Source organism: Monodelphis domestica, chromosome 2, assembly GCF_027887165.1.
Source record: "Monodelphis domestica isolate mMonDom1 chromosome 2, mMonDom1.pri, whole genome shotgun sequence".
Lineage (NCBI taxonomy): Eukaryota > Metazoa > Chordata > Mammalia > Didelphimorphia > Didelphidae > Monodelphis > Monodelphis domestica.
The window spans coordinates 480,975,020-480,981,093 of NC_077228.1; positions in this window are offsets into that span (position 1 = coordinate 480,975,020).

Consider the following 6,074-nt stretch of genomic DNA (forward strand, 5'->3'; position numbering starts at 1 on the left):
GCTGATTGGAGCTCCGCCCTTTCACGGTTTACCAATCTCCAATCACTTCCGCTACCTTTCCTTCCGGATCATACGACAATAGCAAGGGAAAATCTTCAAGGCAGCCGTATCAGTTAGAAATGGTTCCGGTTCTACAAGCCGCTTCCGGTTTTACTTTTGCCCCTTCCTTTTGAGTACCTCTTTGACATACTCTCGAGGGTTGATATTCCTTGATCTCTAATAGGTTTCCTCCCATCAAATCAGTTTCACTTCCCTCCTCCCTATCCCTATCTTTCTCCTCCCCTTCCACACCCTAGGGAAGTGTTCTTGGATCTTTGGTCATCCAGCCACTTTCCTAGAATTTCCTTATTCCTATTTTCATCTCCTGCACTGGATTGTACTTTCTAGTTTACAACAGGCTACTTCAACATTTGAGGAATTATCTATAAAGGAACCCAGGGAATCAACTTTTAAAGGACATGGGTGTTTCAACTCAGCTACCAGCATTAGATAATTTTTTTTTTATAACCTTAACTTCTGTCTTTGAATCTATATGAAGTATTGGTTCAAGGCAGAAGAGAAGTAAAGGCTAGACAATTGACGTTAAGTGACTTGCCCCTGACATGTTTGAGGTTTCATTTGAAGCCAGGATCCTTGTCTATAAACCTGACTGTCTAATCACTGAGCCACTTAGTTAATCCATCATTTACTTTCCATGAAGATTCAGTTCACTCATCTTTAAAAAACAGTATTTCAATCCGATTTAGCAAGTATTTAACAAACTTTGATGTGTCGGACACCATACCAGGCTCTTGGGATGCAAAGGCCAAAGGTTAGGGGGAGACTTAGAAAAAAGAGGTCTATAGGACTGACTTATTTTGGAGACAAAATCTACATACAAACACGATTTGAGAACTCCGTAAATATAAAGCATCCTATCCACCTCCATCCTTTTATACTTTAATGAAAACCTTTTGTCTTGATTTTCTCCTTTAAGTACACTTCTATCCATTTTTATTATTCATTGGATTTCAGATTGTCAGAAAACTGAAAAGATAGTTCAGCTTATAGTCGAACTAGGTTTCCTCAATTAGTGATCATTCATCCTCCCTTTGAAAACTTTATTCATGAAATATCCACCACTCCCCCTACCCCTCACCCCCCAAGCAGCTCATTCCAATTTTGGACAGATATCTTCCTCCTCTTCTCCACTGACATTTTCCTTGTCTTCTACAAACATATTTAAATCTTCCCTATCCTTAAAAATAAAAAAAAAAGAACATTTCACTCTTCTATCAGTTGTTTCAATTTCTTCACTGCCAAACTTCTTAGTAAAAAGTTCACGCTGGGTGCTTCCATCAAAAAGTTATTGCCCACTTGCAAACTCATGTGCTCAAATTTGCTATCACTTTCTTTTCATAAATCATCTGGGAAAAATCCTCATTGCATAATTCAGTGGTGTGTACAACCCCTAGGGAGTATCAATGTTAAGCTCATTCTAATTTTTGAAGAGTCCTAGATCCAACAGTTTGTCTCCATCATCCCAAAAGGAGAATATGTTTGCCTCTCCTTTTTCCATACATGGCATTCAGGTGGTACTTCTTTATTTTCCTTTTTAAGTGTGTTCTTAATGGTTTTGAGAGGATAGAAAAGCAAGAGCACCAGATTCAAAGTAGACTTCATTCCAAATCCAAACTAACATATCTAGCCCCTACATATCTAACCGCAAAGTGTTCATCATCTCAATTCTGGTCAAGCAATATGTGACTGGCTCTGGCCACTGAATGTTCTTCTCTCACTTCTCTGTCCCTGGCCCCTATGACCAGACTCCTTTTTAGTCTCCCTCCCTCCCCAAGTTTGTGGCAAATTTGCAATATGTAAAAATTGCTTTAAAATTGCCCCTAGCAAAATCTTAAAAGTAAAAACAGTAAAAGCCATTTTGGAGAGGAATAATCCCTACTTTGAGTACAACTTTACCGTCACAGAAGTATTTTGAATCTGTCTGCTTCAAATAGGAAACTGACAAGAAAATGAAGTTTTCAGTTCAGACCATTCAGTGTAGTCTTTTAAAAGAGATAAGGGATTCATTCCCTCAAAAGTCATAACACTTGTTTTTGAAAGCAAAAAACTGGAAACAAAGTAGTACATGTTGGAGAATAGCTGAACAAATGTTATTATATGGTGACCCTGGATAAAACTCTTAACCCTATTTGCCTAGCCCTTGCCCTTCTGTTTTAGAGTTATCACTAAGACAAAGTAAAGGTTTTAGAAAAAATATTGGTATATGAACATAGTGGATTACGACTGTAAATTATGACTGAGGAGTTTGGAGGAACATGGGAAAACATAAATTGGTTAAGCAGTGAAGCAAAGCAGAATCAACAATATATTCAATGACCATAATAAAAGGTAGCTGAACTCATATTAAATCAAATTATGAATCTTAATTATGAAGAAGAGAAGAAAAAAACACCTCACTTCTCAGTAGAGAGATAGGAAGTAAAAGTATGGAATATTGTATATATTTTTAGATGATGTCATCATGCCAGTTGGTTTTGCTTAACTTTTTTTCTTTATAACATAGAAAAGTACAATAGAAATTGGGAAATTACTGAAAGATGTAGGGTATATTGTGAATTATAACTTTTAAAAGCTATACATATTTCTCAGTACCATTTAGTACTCTTACAAAAACATAATATGCTATGTATGCTATATCATAGAGAAATTATATTTAAAAGCAGAAATAATAAGCATCTTTTCTAAATAAGAATATAATAAAAAGTAGTAAATATAGGAAACACAAAGATAGAGACCTAAATGGATACTTTAAAATGTCATCCTCTATAGTTATCAGATCCAAGAATAAGTCATAGAATATAAATACCTGTGAAAGAGAATAAAAATGATGAGGTAACATACCAAATTTCTGTGATGTGACTAAAACTGTCCTCAAAGAGAAAATTATGAAAATTTGAATTAACAACATAAAAATATTTATGAACTGACTATGCAATCTTAAATATTACAAAAAATCAACAAACATACCCAAGATAATCACAAAAGGAAAACCTTTAAAATTAAATAAAATGCAGAATATAAATACTAAGCAGGTGACAAAACTAAAAGTTGGCAACTAATAAAATGGATAATGCTATAGCTAAACTGATGAAAAGCAAAGAGGATTAAAATCAAATTACTAAAATAAAAACCAAGGTAAGATCACAGAGAAGAGAAAAGAACCTACTGAACATAACTATAAGCTATCAAATTGATCATTTTGTTAAAACAATTACCTACACAGTTTTAAAATACAGAAATGAAAAGAACATGACCTAAAGAATTTAACTCAAATCTCAAAAAGTGAAATTGAATTAGCTACAAAAGAAAAAGAGGAAAGGAAGAAAAGTTACTGTACAATGTGTATTTAGAGGGTAATCCTAGCAGATGCTTAAAGAGAAAATAGTACTGTAAATTATTCTAAAAATTGATAAATTACTTTGCCAAACTTCCTTTATTAGACAAATATATTCCTAGTTCCTATACTAGTGAGAGATACAGCAAAGAAATAGAACTGTAGACTAATATTGCCAATGAATAATGATAAAAATTATTAAATTGTAGCAAAAATGTTTATAGCAATATGTTTTAAAAATCACTATTACCAAGTTGAATTTAGATCAAAACATAGTTCTGCATTACAGAAATAATCAGCCTAATTAATCATGTTAGGGAAAAAGCCCCCCCAAACTACATGATTCTACGAATAGATATGGAGTAAGGGAAGGAGGTCTTTGATAAATTTCAATGCTCCTTTATGCTAAAAAGCCGAACAAAGGTATGCATAAAAGAACATATTGTAATATGACAAATTGTATGTATCTAAAAGCAAAAGCTAATATATTTGAAATAGGAGAAAGCTTGAAGCTTTTTCTCTATATACAAAAGTTAAGCAAGATCCATTCCCCTCCATTTTTTCACTGTTATTTGACATAGTTATAGAAATGCTATCAATAGCAATGACAAGCAAAAGTAAAGGTACATATTAATGAATTGTTGGTGGAACTGTAGATTACTGCAACCATTTTGAAAAACAATTTGAATTATTCAAAGAAAGAGTCTAAAATATCAATACCCTTTAATATAGAGATTCCACTGCTATACTCAGAAGTCAGTTCTTGGTAGCTAAGAACTGAAAACAAAGGAGATACCTATTGGTTGGGTAATGGTTAAACAAAATTTTATACAAGAGTGTGATAGAATATTACTATGAAGAAATATTTGACAAATATAAAGAATCTTGGAAAACTTTTGAATTGATGCAAAGGGAATTAAATAGAGCTAGGCAAAAAACTACCCATGAGTTCTACAATAATTTAAAAGAAAAGAGCAACCACCATAAAACTATCAATATTGTGAAATTATAAGGAACATGCTTGTTCCCAAAGAAAAGATATACTGAGGCATCTTCTACTGCCCCTTTAAAGAGGGAGGGGTGCCTGGTAGGTAACATTGCATATGATGCTGGATTTTCCTTCCTTTGATATGTTGATTTGTTTTTTTCTGATTTTTCTCTTCTTATTTTTCCCAAGGAGGTTAAAAGAGAAGGAATATAAGGAAAATCTAGGTAATATAAAAACAAAAGATTTCAAGAAAATACATAAAAAAGAAAACAAAATAAACATATGTAAGAGCAGTGGAAACAAAATAATATTTGCCAAGACACCTTCAAATAATTAGGAAAGAAAATAATTGGGAATAATTTCAATAACGTTACAAGGTAAAAAGTAAATCTAAAAATTTTATGGCATACTTATATTTTTCAAAAATCCAGAAGGATGTCCTATTCAAAACACCAGCAAAAGGCATAAAATACCTGGAGGTCTATCTCCAGAGGTAAACAAGAGTTATTTAAATTTATTTTTAAATACCTTAAATAATTAATGGCAATAATTCATGAGATATTGATTGCTATATTAAATATATTACTTTGTGTATTTATTGCTTGAATATTAAAATATAAGAAAAATAAACTACTACATAAATTAATTTGCATATTTTGTTTTATACCAATAAGACTAACAAATAATTTAAAAGCTTGATAATATAATACAAATTTGGAAGAACAGAAACTCTGGAATCTCAAGAAAAATAATTTTTAAAATAGGGGAATAACACTTCTAAATTATAAATCAATATTCATCAAAAAGATTTGGTACTAATTTAAAATAGGAAAGTAAAATCTATGAAATAGATATGATAAACATCAGAAACATTTAATAACTGAAATATTTACAACTCTCGGGTCATAAATTATTTATGGAAAGAATTTCCTATTTTGCAACTACCAGAAAAACTGAAAAGCAGTTTGTCAGAAATTAGATTTAGACCAATATCTTACATTGTAATAACAAATTCAAAATAAATACCCTATGTAAAAGGAATGATTGAAGTACAAAAGAAAATAAAAATAGGTTCCTTTTACTACTCTGCCAGGTGGAAATTCTTAACCAAACAACAACTTTAAACAAACTGATAACTTTAATAGCATGAGAATGGGAGAATTTTTCATGAACAAAATGCAACTAGTATAGGAGTGAAAGCTGTGGAGTCAGGGGTGGGGGAAATCTATGCATCAACTATTTGATAAGATATATAGAGAATTAACTCAAATATGTGAACCTAAAAGACATTTCTGCAATGAAAAATGGTCAGAGCATATTAGCAGATAATTCTAAAGAAAAATTCAAACTACCAACCATACAAAAGATTACTTCAAATCATTAGAGAGGACTTCAAATCAAAGCATTTCTGAAAGTTGGAAAAGATGGTAATATTCAATGTTAGAGTGGTTGCAGAAAAACAAACATTAGTATATGGTTGGGGCTTTAAGTTTGTCCAATTATTGTAAAAAGTAATTTTGATTTATGCTGGGAATGACATATTTGCCTAGAGACCTATCAATAGTCATATACCCCAAGAAGGTTAAAGACAAAAAGTTTGCACATACACAAAAATATTCATAAGAGTTTTTGTGGTGGCAAAGACCTAGAAATAAAGAAGGTACCCAATGATGGAGGAATAGTGCTATCAAA